General features: G+C 39.2%; 1 protein-coding gene across 8 annotated transcripts in view; it reads right to left on the bottom strand.

Moving 5' to 3' along the window:
* BBX (BBX high mobility group box domain containing) overlaps window positions 1–13,198 on the bottom strand; it is a 287,251-nt gene that overhangs the window by 151,879 nt on the left and 122,174 nt on the right. For 7 of the 8 annotated variants that reach the window (XM_061134243.1, XM_061134242.1, XM_061134248.1 and 4 more), the window contains one exon: window positions 1,133–1,206. The exons of the other annotated variant lie outside the window; for it this stretch is intronic. The gene's annotated coding sequence lies outside the window, so the exon portion shown is untranslated. The remainder of the gene's footprint in view (window positions 1–1,132; window positions 1,207–13,198) is intronic. 8 annotated transcript variants of the gene reach the window in all.

Genomic DNA, 13,198 nt, shown 5'->3' with positions numbered 1-13,198 from the left:
AAGGAGGAGAAATAACTAAATCTCAGTCTTCTCACTGGCAATAAGATTTTGTTGGTGTTTCAATATCCAAGTAAACACACTTACGAGCTAAATGGCATTTATTTTTACAATGCAAACAATCCTAGACTGTAATAGGTTCAGAGGCCTTATCATATCATAAAATCATTAAAGCAACATTCAGTCACATAATTACTAAAACAAAAAAGACACGCAGATTTTCTAGACAGACCTAACAGGCTATCAAAAATGCTTAAGAACAGAAAGATTCAAGTTTACCATGAATTGAAAATTTGAAGAATAAGCGCATGTCCTGAAAATTGCAACTAAACAATATTTACTAGTTTTGTTCATTTTATGTCACATTCCTTGGTCTTATAAATCATCAGTTCACCATAAAGTATTCAAACATCAGTAAACCAATCACACGTTTTTATTCCCAGACTGAGAAAACTATGCGTTTAAGTAATCATTATTAAAATTAATCCTAAAATATTCCACAGGAAGCAGTTTTGAATACAACTTCTGTACAAAAGGACAGAATGATAGTATGTGAGTTTCAAAGTCTGATATAATTTGCCACATGTATATATTTTAAAATCTCAACTTTTTCTTCATTGTGTGTTTTTCATATTCAAAATAGTTTTATGGTACTGCTACACCCACTTCTATTATTTTTAATAGTTCTTTTTAAGCTCCCATAATGCTTTTTGATGCGGATTCACTTTTCATTTAAAGCCAAAGGCAATACATAAAGCTTTGAGGGAACAAACCAATGTAATATTTACTAAGACATGTATTCTCTAGATGACTGGGGACTTCAATAAATTGACTTTTTACCAATAACCCATTACATTGGAGAAACAAGTCAGAGACTCTGAAATAGTTAACTTTTAAAAATTAATTACTTTAAAGGAAAATTTAACTTACTTGATAATAGAGATTACGGGTCACTTTAAAAAATACTAATAAAATTGACAAGTAAAAACACACAATTATCACACTTCCCTGATCAATACGGAAGGTGAATCCATCAGATGGGAAAAAGTTGAGACCAGCTCTGACACCACATAGCTCTTGACTGCTCCACTGCTTCCAGGTAAGTAAGTAAGACGCACCACAGGGCTGCTCTTACCGGTCAAGTCAAAACTTTCCATTGTGATGTCAATGGAACATCAGAACTTCCAACTTCTGTGATGCAGCAGGATTCTGTGGAGGACCCATAGCAAAGTGATTAGAATGGTGAGCCAGGAAGCCCCCTCCAACTATGCTGACACTCAGTCTCCTTTAGCAAAATCATCTCTAAATAAGATGTATTAACAGCCAACCAATCAAAGTCAGGAAGATGATTAAACATCCCTGGGCTAACACTACTGAGGAAAAAAAGGCCTAAAGTATTTATCGTCAACTTTAATTTAACAAAAAGATGATTACTAAAATTACTCAATGGGAATTCTGAGGCCAAAGTTACAGACACAAAGAATTACAGGCAATTACTTCTTAGTTTGCTGACTAAATTCAGGTATAGAGTTACAGCCGAATCCTCTGGAAAAACATGGAATTAAAATGACATCGTGACTAAAGTCAAGTTATTTCAAATGACTGGTTCAACCGAACCAGTTAAAGCTTAACCACAATTAAGCTATGGTTCAGATGCTTATATTTTATCTTTTAAATGTTTTAAAGATGAATGAAGCCAAGATAGTTCTTTTATTAAGGAGTGGGGGAACACATACAAATAGAGAAAAGCTGTTATAAATTACTTTCTAATGACATATGATGAAATAAAAGAAAGGGGATTGAAATCAAGAGTGTACAAATTAAATAAAATTTTATATTAATACTGCAAATATAGACATATATCTAAATTATCATTTTTTGTGAAGTATTTTTGATTTTTAATGTTTCCAATTTATTTTTAATTAATTAATTTTTAAAATTTATTTTAATTGGAGGCTAATTACTTTACAATATTGTGGTGGTTTTTGCCATACATTGACATGAATCAGCCATAGGTATACATGTGTCCCCATCCTGAACCCCCCTCCCCCCTCCCTCCCCATCCTATCTCTCAGGGTCATCCCAGTGCAGCAGCCCTGAGTGCCCTGTCTCATGCATCGAACCTGGGCTGGCGATCTATTTCACATATGGTACTATACATGTTTCAATGCTATTCTCTCAAATCATCCCACCCTCACCTTCTCCCACAGAGTCCAAAAGTCTGTGTCTCTTTTGCTGTCTTGCATACAGTATCATCATTAATATAGACATATACCTAAATTATAATTTTTTTTTAATTAAGCTATTTCAGTTTCTATGTGAGACACATTCATTGAGTTTCCCAAGTGCTTCATATGGTAATACTAAATCACACTCAACTAAGAGATAATTCCCTACTCCCTTGCGTAGTATGACAATGTACTTCTTTACAATCAGTAGGCCACAAGACACTTCAGAAACTGGATCACTCCTGGCTTACTGCTTGATCAACACTGCTAGTCATTCTACATGTTGGCTAAGGTTTTTTTTCAGCCACTACAATATGGAAATATCAAAAATGTGTAATGATTCATTTGAGGAATCCTAACTAGACTTAGATGATTCAGCTGTCACCCAATACTACAGAAGCAAAAAATAACCAGAAAGAAGAAAATATTAAATGGTCTTACATGGCTTCTCACAAGATACTACTCATTTATCCACATTTTTTAGAACAAGGGCATGTCTGAAAGAAGATATCCAAATCTCTGAAGAATATTACAAGGGACACATGAATACTTTCAAATTAAATGCTTATGTTGTTACGAAGGAAGCATAAAATTCCAAAAACTGATTAAATAAATGGTATAAAAGTCTCTCCTTAATTATCATAAACTAGACAGCTAACATTAAAACTGCTATTTTAAGAAAATGACATACACTATCTTATATATTTATTTCCATGCTTTTTCTTCATATAAATTTATAAAAGCCACTATCAAGAACCATTAAAAGAAAAATTATAAAATAGGTAAAAATCATGAATATCTATAATAACTATCAAGTAAATTAACTGGTATAAACTTTTAAAAAATGAATTTAATTCATACTGCCACAACTGGGAGAGAGGATACAACCCTTATGGCAGAAAGTGAAGAACTAAAGAGCCTCTTGATAAAAGTGAAAGAGGAGAGTGAAAAAGCTAACTTAAAACTCAACATTCAAAAAACTAAGATCATGGCATCCAGCCCCATCACTTCTGGCAAATAGATGGGCAAACAATGGAAACAAGTGACAGACTTTATTTTCTTGGGCTCCAAAATCACTGCAGTTGGTTAACTGCAGCCATGAAATTAAAAGACGCTTGCTCCTTAGAAGAAAACCTATGACAGACCTAGACAGCATATTAAAAAGCAGAGACATCACTTCGCTGACAAAGGTTCATATAGTCAAAGCTATGGCTTTGCTGTAGTCATGAATGGAAGTGAGAGTTAGGCCATAAAGAAAGCTGAGCGCCGAAGAATTGATGCTTTTGAACTGTGGTGTTGGAGAAGACTCTTGAGAGAGTCCCTTGGACTGCATGGAGATCAAACCAGTCAATCCTAAAGGAAAATCAATCCTGAATATTCATTGGAAGGACTGATGCTTAAGCTGAAGCTCCAATACTTTAGCCACCTGATGCGAAGAACTGACTCCTTAGAAAAGACCCTGATGCTGGTAAAGATTGAAGGCAGGAGAAGAAGGGGACGACAGAGGATGAGATGGCTGGATGGCATCACTGACTCAATGCACATGAGTTTGAGCAAGCTCCTGTCCATCAGGACAGGGAAACCTGGCATACTGCAGTCCATGGAGCCAGAGTCGGATATGACTGACTGAACTGATACTGCCACAATTGGGAGAGGAGGGTCCAAAATTAACTTGGATAGCGTGGGTTTAATTCTTGGCATGCTACAGTCCACGGGGTCCCAAAGACTGGGATACGACTTAGCACTTGAACAACAAATTTTTATTTTAGTTTAGAGATTTGCTTACCTTTTAGTTTAAGAAAGTGCAGGCTATCTGAGAAATAAAGTATGTTATATCCTATGTACAGAAGTTCTGTTAGGAGCTCAAAAACAAACTCTCACTAATCTTAAGGTACATTTACTGATTTGTTTCTATAATCAAATATATACCCCCCAAACAGAACAAATCTATACTTTACTCCGGAGAAGGCAATGGCACCCCACTCCAGTGCTCTTGCCTGGAAAATCCCATGGATGGAGGAGCCTGGTGGGCTGCAGTCCATGGGGTCGCGAAGAGTCAGACACGACTGAGCGACTTCACTTTTGCTTTTCACTTTTGTACACTGGAGAAGGAAATGCCAACCCACTCCAGTGTTCTTGCCTGGAGAATCCCAGGGACGGGGGAGCCTGGTGGGCTGCCGTCTATGGGGTCACACAGAGTCGGACACGACTGAAGCGACTTAGCAGCAGCAGCAGCATACTTTGATTATTGTTCAATAATTTATCACATAGGATGTAAATATCTATGGATAAAGTGGGCAGGGAGAGGAAGGAGGTTGATTGCACTATAACCAATGAGGATTTTAAAACTCAGGGTAACAAAGAAATCATGCTGGACTTAACTAACTTAGGAGCGAGCAGCCAAAGAATCAGCCGGGGAATAAGCCACAAAACAGAGGTCAATTCCAAGGCTGAAGATCCTGCCTGAGACAGACTCCCTTTGAGTTCTGAGCCACACTGAGAGACTCCAGATTTTATCTGGCTATTACAAATGCCCACATGGTAACTTCAGAAAAGCAGTTTCAGCACAGGCTGTTCTGTTTGCATTCAAGTTACAAAGCGACTTCATAAAATGTTCTGATTTGATGGAAATGGGCAGCTGTGTGAGGGGTCAGAAGGACAGGTGGGCAAGAAGGGGAAATGTCTAAGGGGTGGATACAATCCTGCAGAATGGTGACTCGTGTCTGCCCTTAGACCAAAGCCAGGGGAGATTTTCCACTGGGCCACCATGCCTGTCTGTGCTCTCTGGGTCACACGGTGCTTCCTCTCAGCCCTCCCTTCCACCCACGTAGGGCCTTGGATTCCCAACTCCCAAGGACTTCAGTCCCACTAGCTCACTAAGAACCTGCTCCTTTTTCAAGGCCCATTTCCCACCCATGAAACTGCCTCTCGAAGGGTGTACACCCAGCCAGGACTGACCTGCCACAGCTCAGGATTCCCTCTGAGAAACTATCATGGCAGGCGGGAGTGCTAACGTTTAATTATCTATTATTTACCTCTTAACCACAAACAGGACATCTAACTTGGCATCTGAAAAAACCATCACAAAGATCTGGCCTAAGCAACCGCTGAAATATCCCAAAGCACCTGGCTTCTTGATGGTCTGTCTACACATTGCCCCTTGGGGTACGATGTTTTGAAAGCTTATTATATTAAAAAAAATGAGATGCCACTTTTTACAATGCAATAGGCTCCCTCATTAGTGTTAATGTCCAATGTAATATTCAAGGCATATCATGGCAAAATCCCCTTCTAGGCCAACACTGTATGTTTTGCATCCTGATGTCACTACAACCTCGTCAGTGCAGCAGAGAATCCAGGCAACCAGGCCCGTCTACTTACATGGAAGAATATTTAATCCCCATGAATGACTGCTTTTCTGATGTTTTCATCAATTCTCTGGGTAATAGATTAAGCTTTAACTAACTCATTTTCATACATAACCCTAATTCAATCAAGCTCAATAAAAGTCATTCTGAACTGCAATTATTTGCTAAGGAACAATTGCATTCAAATAAAAAAAAAAAGGCAAAACAAAAACTTGCTGGGCATGATACAACGCATGGTACAGACTGCCTCTCCATTTATGGAGCGAGAAACAACAACAAAATGAGCCAAACTGTTAGAGAAGGAAATAATATTTTTCTTCATCTTCCTGAAAATAGAATATTCGTGCTTTTACACTAGAAGAAAAGCAAAATGGAGACCCAAGAAAGCAGATTTAAAAATTATTATTTTCAATTATGTTTAGCTCTGAAAGAGGCTACATTTCTAATCTAAGAGGTAGTATGACCTCTGAAAGGCAAAACTAGTCCAGATCACAAATAACAGTTTTAACATCTGCTCTTTCACTCTGTTTTCCACCGGCTTTCTCCATTTTCCTAACAATATGTATTCCGATCATCACTTTACAAAGTAGGTGCTCTCTACAAGATTTTTCCTGTCATAAAGCTACTTCCTCAATTCACCCTCTTATAAATTATATGTTTACAAGCAAAATGTAAATGTTGTTTATAAATAAAAGCTAAATACAAAAGCCAAGCTCTTACTTCTATGTAAATATCATACTTGTACTCCAAAAAGACTCATTAACTAAAGCTTTCCCAGCCTTGTGTGCGCATAAGACCCCCTACTCACCCCCAAAGTATTTAATACTCTTTTCATCTCCTTGGTAGTAGCACCAGGCACATTGCAAAAGAATATAGTACTGAAAACGCATACTGGCTGTTATGCAATTTTGGTCAACCAATTCCACACCTCAGGTCACTGTGGTAAAGCGGAGGCCGGAGGATATTTTTTTCTAAAAATGATAAGCTCCCGTTAAATCATTTGCTAAAATAAATTACCTTTATGCAGACAAAGATAAATGCTTGGAGATATATAATACATATGCCTGTTTTAAAAAAGAGTTGTCTTTTTTCATCATTCTTATTGTCACTGTCTTCACTTTATTATTTTATTAAGGTATGAAAAAAGACAACACTTTTGTTAAAATCACCCACCTTGCCTGTCTTTACAGCTGAAGCTTATTTCACAGGCATTTCTGCTCAGGCACCAATCCTTAACAGAAATTACAAGTGTCAACTACACTGAAAATGGAAATTTCTAAAGAGAAAATGCAAATCTGAAGTATCTTTGTTATCACCTTCCCACCCCCAACCTTGCATTTCCTCATGACCCAGAGTCTTTCACAGTTAACAAACCTTAAACATAGTTTAAAAAAAAAAAAGGAAAACAAGTCTTAAGAGTTCACTAGACAATAACAGGGAAGCAAAGTAACTATTAATACAAGTCATTACCATCTGTCCATCTGTTTGGGATTCCCAAAAAGGTGTTGAGAAAAACACCAGCAGGCAGAGATAGAAAACTCTAGCATTCACTGTTAGACCTCCTAAAATGACAAGATGAAAGATTTGGAAATCCTCTCCCCTCCAGTACTCAGGATTGACCAGTTATAAAAATATACTTTAAAAACTACCTTCCATCTGTCTACATGCCAAGAGTACAAAGATGCAAATGATATAACCTTTTATAGAGAAATTAATGATGACTTACTATGTACTAAAAATGTAAACAGTATTATGAGATTGCTGTTTTCTGGAAGCTAATGATCCAGACAGGTAATCAAACTCACACTCACACACACACACACATATACAGAGTTACACAATAACAGAAAGAAATGTGTAATGTCAAAATGGTAAGCAAAGAATTTCCCCAAAGTTAAGATTGTGCAAGGAAATCTTTATGTAGGAAATGAAGAGGATGGAGAAGGGTGTCATGGGCACAGATCCAGGTGGGGCCTAAGTTTATTATGCAGGAAGGGGCAGGAGGCAGTTCTGGGCTCACATCAGACAGTGGAAAATGAAATGTAGGCAAATGAGACAGTGATGCAACTTGCTCTTCTTTTCCTGTCTGCACAGTCTCACAGACCGCAGAGCACGGTTAGCAGCATGGTGTTCGGCAAAGCATACTGACCTTAGGGCCAAACTTGTGTCCCTCATCCACTGACTCCCCTGCCACTGTGAGCCAATTCCTGAGACTCTCTGAGCCTCCACTCCTCATGACAGAAGGATAACAATTCCTACACCTCTACAGGTTGCCTTAGATTATTAGAAGATGTTATAAATACAACGGGTTTGGCACAAAGGAAGTGCTCAATAAGTGTTAGTGAGCGCACTGGAGTTAAAACTATGTGGTAGAAAAGCAATAAAAAAAAGGAACCTTGTGAATATGTTGAAGTTTGCTTTGAATATTCTCAGTATTTGAATACTAAGTAAATTGCTAGTGTTTCGAACAGGTAGATTTTGTTTTAATTTAGGTAGTTTTAACATATGTTTAATTCTGACAGTCTGAACAACCACTTTTTACTCCTACCAATTTCAAGCTACATTAACTGATTTGATAATGTGGACATTTTATTTCAGTGCTCCTTTGCCGTTAAGACTGTTGTTTCTGGGACCATGGTTTCACCTATGAATTTCTGCAGTTTCCACAAGAAGAGGTGGAAAACGAGCAGGCATTAGCCTAGTCAGATGGTTTGGCAGGGAGGCCCTGAATGCCTCTTTTATACTCTTGTGAACTATATAAATGTGCCTTTGACCTTCGCAGGCAGGGGAAATTGCACATTTAAGGCAGAAAGAGTTTCACTTCCAGGAAGAGTATAAAAACCTGCTTGCCAGCAGCTGTATGAGGCACACGGACGGGGACCCCCAGGCACTCTGGGAAGATTCATTAGCTCCATCAAGCCACTGAGCTGCAAAAGGTAAGGTTAAGATAATCCCAGCCCTGTGGGATATCGCATTTCCACATTACTGTGGCTTAGTCCAAGTAAACCTCAGCCTACACACCTGAGGAAGTACCCTGTATCTTCAGGGAGCGGATCTGTGAATGAAACTCCCTGGAGGGATCTCAGGACCACTGTGACCTTTGAGGTAAGAAAGGATTCCTTTAATCAGCAATCATTCACAATAGACAGAAAATCATACTCTTAACTTAGTCCAAAGTCAGTTGATAAAAAAAAAAAAGGAAGTCAGTTGTGAGCAATTGACATAATTGTAAATGGAAAACATTGTTCCCAGAAGTAAAGGACACTGATCTTTCCCTTTTCTCCTGTATTAAACTGCACAAAGACAATTTAAAGAAAAATAAACATAATGTACAATTCTGTCATATAAAAATCATATCTCTATTAAAATCTATATTATGTAATTAAAAAACCATACTATGAAAAAGAGTCCTTGTCCTTTTCAGGTGTGCCTAATGGGTATCTAGCAAGTAGTTTTGCAGCAGAAAGACTCTAGCTCCAGATATGTTGATGCCAAGAACATTTCTGATCAGCCAGTCAGTCAGTTCAGTCGCTCAGTCATGTCTGACTCTGCGACCCCATGGACTGCAGCACGCCAGGCCTCCCTGTCCATCATCAACTCTCAGAGTTTACTCAAACTCATGTCCACTGAGTCAGTGATACCATCCAACCATCTCATCCTCTGTCATCCCCTTCTCTTCCCACCTTCCATTTTTCCCAGCATCAACTGTCTTTTCCAATGAATCAGTTCTTTGCATCAGGTGGACAAAATACTGGAGTTTCAGCTTCAGCATCAGTCCTTCCAATGAATATGCAGGACTGATTTCCTTTAGAATAGACTGGTTGGATCTCCTTGCAGTCCAAGGGACTCTCAAGAGTCTTCTCCAACACCACAGTTCAAAAGCATCAATTCTTTGGCGCTCAGCTTTCTTTATAGTCCAGCTCTCACATCCATACATGATCACTGGAAAAACCATAACTTTGACTAGATGGACCCTCTGTTGGCAAAGTAATGTCTCCGCTTTTTAATATGCTGTCTACGTTGGTCATAACTTTTCTTCCAAGGAGCAAGTGTCTTTTAATTTCACGGGTGCAGTCACCAACTGCGGTGATTTTGGAGCCCAGAAAAATAAAGTCTGACACTGTTTCCCCATCTATTTGCCATGAAATGATGGGACCAGATGCCATGATCTTAGTTTTCTGAATGTTAAGCTTTAAGTCAACGTTTTCACTCTCTTCTTTCACTTTCATTAAGAGGCTCTTTAGTTCTTCACTTTCTGCCATAAGGGTGGTATCATCTGCATATCTGAGGTTATTGATATTTCTCCTGGCAATCCAGTTTGTGCTTCATCCAGTCCAACATTTCTCATGATATACACTGCATGTAAGTTAAATAAGCAGGGTGACAACATACAGCCTTGACGTACTCCTTTTCCTATTGGGAACCAATCTGTTGTTCCATGTCCAGTTCTAACTGTTGCTTCCTGACCTGCGTACAGATTTCTCAGGAGGCAGGTCAGGTGGTCTGGTATTCCCATCTCTTTCAGAATTTTCCACAGTTTATTGTGATCCACACAGTCAAAGGCTTTGGTGTAGTCATAAGGCAGAAATAGATGTTTTTCTGGAACTCTCTCACTTTTTCGATGATCCAACATATGTTGGCAATTTGACATCTGGTTTCTCTGGCTTTCTAAATCCAGCTGGAACATCTGAGAGTTCACGGTTCATATACTGCTGAAGCCTGGCTTGGAGAATTTTGAGCATTACTTTACTAGCGTGTGAGATGAATGCAATTGTGCGGTAGTTTGAGCATTCTTTGGCATTGCCTTTCTTTGGGATTGGAATGAAACCTGACCTTTCCAGTCCTCTGGCCACTGCTGAGTTCTCCAAATTTGCTGACATGTTGAGTGCAGCACTTTCACAGCATCCTCTTTTAGGATTTGAAATAAGTCAACTGGAATTCCATCACCTCCACTAGCTTTGTTCATAATGATGCTTCCTAAGGCCCACTTGACTTCCCATTCCAGGATGTCTGGCTCTAGGTTGGTGATGACACCATTGTGATTATCTGGGTCGTGATGATCTTTTTTGTACAGTTCTTCTGTGTATTCTTGCCACCTCTGCTTAGTACCTTCTGCTTCTGTTAGGTCCATACCATTTCTGTCTTTTATTGAGCCCATCTGTGCATGAAATGTTCCCTTGGTATCTCTAGTTTTCTTGACGAGATCTCTACTCTTTCCCATTCTATTGTATTCCTCTATTCCTTTGCACTGATCACTGAGGAAGGCTTTCTCATCTCTCCTCGCTATTCTTTGGAACTTTGCATTCAAATGAGCATATCTTTCCTCTTCTCCTTTGCCTTTCGCATCTGTTCTTTTCAGGGCTATTTGTAAGGTTCCTCAGATAACCATTTTGCCTTTCTTTTTCTTGGGGATGGTCTTGATCACTGTCTTCTGTACAACGTCATGGACCTCTGTCCATAGTTGTTCAGGCACTCTATCAGATCTAATCCCTTGAATCTATTTATAACTTCCACTGTATAATCGTATAAGGGATTTGATTTAGATCATTCTGATATGAAGACACAAAGAATCTGTTCAAAAACGATCCACAGTGAAGTGTTAATACACTCCCTTTTGAAGTTATTTATTCACAAAGCAGTTACTCCTAGGACAAATAATACTATATAATAAATAATCAGCTATGTTAAACCAGAAAGATCCAAGAAACTGCCCATAGAGGAAAACAGAAAAGTCAGTTACAATGTTTCCATAGCTGAAACCAAGAGGTTAAGTGCCTGGACAGAAGGCATTCAGCTAGCGTGTGGCCAACCTGGACAGCACTCTGTGACTCCACACTGCTTGCTGCCCCTGTAGGATATGATGTTAGCCCTGACTAGAGACCGCATTCCATCTTGGAATCCCAGAAAGCGGAAGGGAGTCAGTCTTCACTCAGTTCAACCACACAGCAAGCCAGACGCAGAGCTAGCCAGAACCAAGCGCTCCTGCCATCGGTCAGAGCACTGTCCCTCGGCACAATGCTCTCTTCTGGACGGTCATCCATCAGTTTGATCTGACAGCAGGTGGCTCCAGACCAGATGACATCAGATCCCTACTCTTCCTCTGGTCTTCCACTGGAGCAACATTTCAGGGCTGTCAGAGAATGATGCTTCTTGGCTCTAGAACACTTTCCCCTTTCTAGTCTGAACACATCTTTTAGTTGCAAAAGCAAGCACAAAAAAATTTTGTGTTTCTAAATACTCTTACAAATACCTAGGAGTGGGCTTCCCTGGTGGTAAAGTGCTTAAGAATCCACCTGCCAAACCAGTGACACAGGTTCAATCTCTGCTCTGGGAAGATGCCACAGGCCACACATGTTACCCAATTACTGAGCCTGTGTTCTAGAGCCCCAGACTCACAGGTGCTGAAGCCTGCGTGCCTAGAGCTCATGCTCTGCAACAAGAGAAGCCACCATGGTAAGAAGCCCATGCTCCCCGCAACTAGAGGAACGTCCACGCAGCAACGCAGACCCTGCACAGACAAAAATAAATAAATCTTTAAAAAAAATTTTTTTTAATTTAAAAAACATATACCCTGGAGTAAAAAGTTAGTGTTTGTTTATGTAGGGGGAAGGGGAGCATACAGAAACTCTGTACTCTCCACCCAGTTTTGCTGTGAACCCAAAACTTCTCTAAAAAATAAAGTTTATTATTTTTTTTAAAGCTACTATCAATTTACTTCATTCTAACAATTTTAAAATCATATACACACTAGCAAATGACAGGCCAATAGCAGTTGAGAATTTACAAACAGTAATTATCCCTTTAAATGCTCACGCCCACCAGAAACACCTAGTAACAATTAACTTTATGTTCTCCATTAAACCTAACCCCATGCCCTAGAACATCAATCTCTGTACAGTATACGTGCTTCACTGATCACTAATCCTCATTAAATGTCTCTGCTCCTCCAGCAGTCATTTCAAGTAATGTACAATATTTGGCTCACACTAAGCCAATTCCAAAAAAAAAAAGAAATCAAAGGAAATATCCTCCTAGTACTCCCATTGATTTGACAGAAGAAGGATTTATCCTTTGCGGCTAATTCCAGCACAGTGACCCTCAGAACTCAATGTTATACAACCTCAGAGGCCACCAATCACACAGGACTCACGGTGAACGGTGACATGTATATATGCCTTGCAAACATCTGTACTAGTCACGGCTCTCAATCCTGCTAGTAAGTATTTTGAAATTTTAACTTTTTTTTATAATTAAGAAAATCAGATCTTGTCATTTCAAGTTAAAAAGCAAACTCCCTGTAGATGCCTTACTTAAAAGGGGAGAATAATCAGCCACAGAAGTGTGTTTTTCTATACTGACTTTTCTTAAGCAGAAATTAAAGGCATACATGTTTTTGCCAGCAAGGTATATGTGTATCTCCCATTTTCTGGAAACAGAACATTGACTTTTAGGAAAATACTCCACTTTCTCAAGGTCCATGCCTGGAGTGGGACTGACCTAATTCTTCTCAAGCTTCAGGGACAGACGTATAACCCAGGCTTGGCCCATCAGCTTATTTCATCTTCTGGAATGAGAAATGGGCGTAAAACCTGGATCAGGACACAG

Source organism: Dama dama, chromosome 31, assembly GCF_033118175.1.
Source record: "Dama dama isolate Ldn47 chromosome 31, ASM3311817v1, whole genome shotgun sequence".
NCBI classification, from domain to species: domain Eukaryota; kingdom Metazoa; phylum Chordata; class Mammalia; order Artiodactyla; family Cervidae; genus Dama; species Dama dama.
Note: the sequence above shows the minus strand (reverse complement) of the source record. Positions and strands in the feature narration are given on the sequence as shown.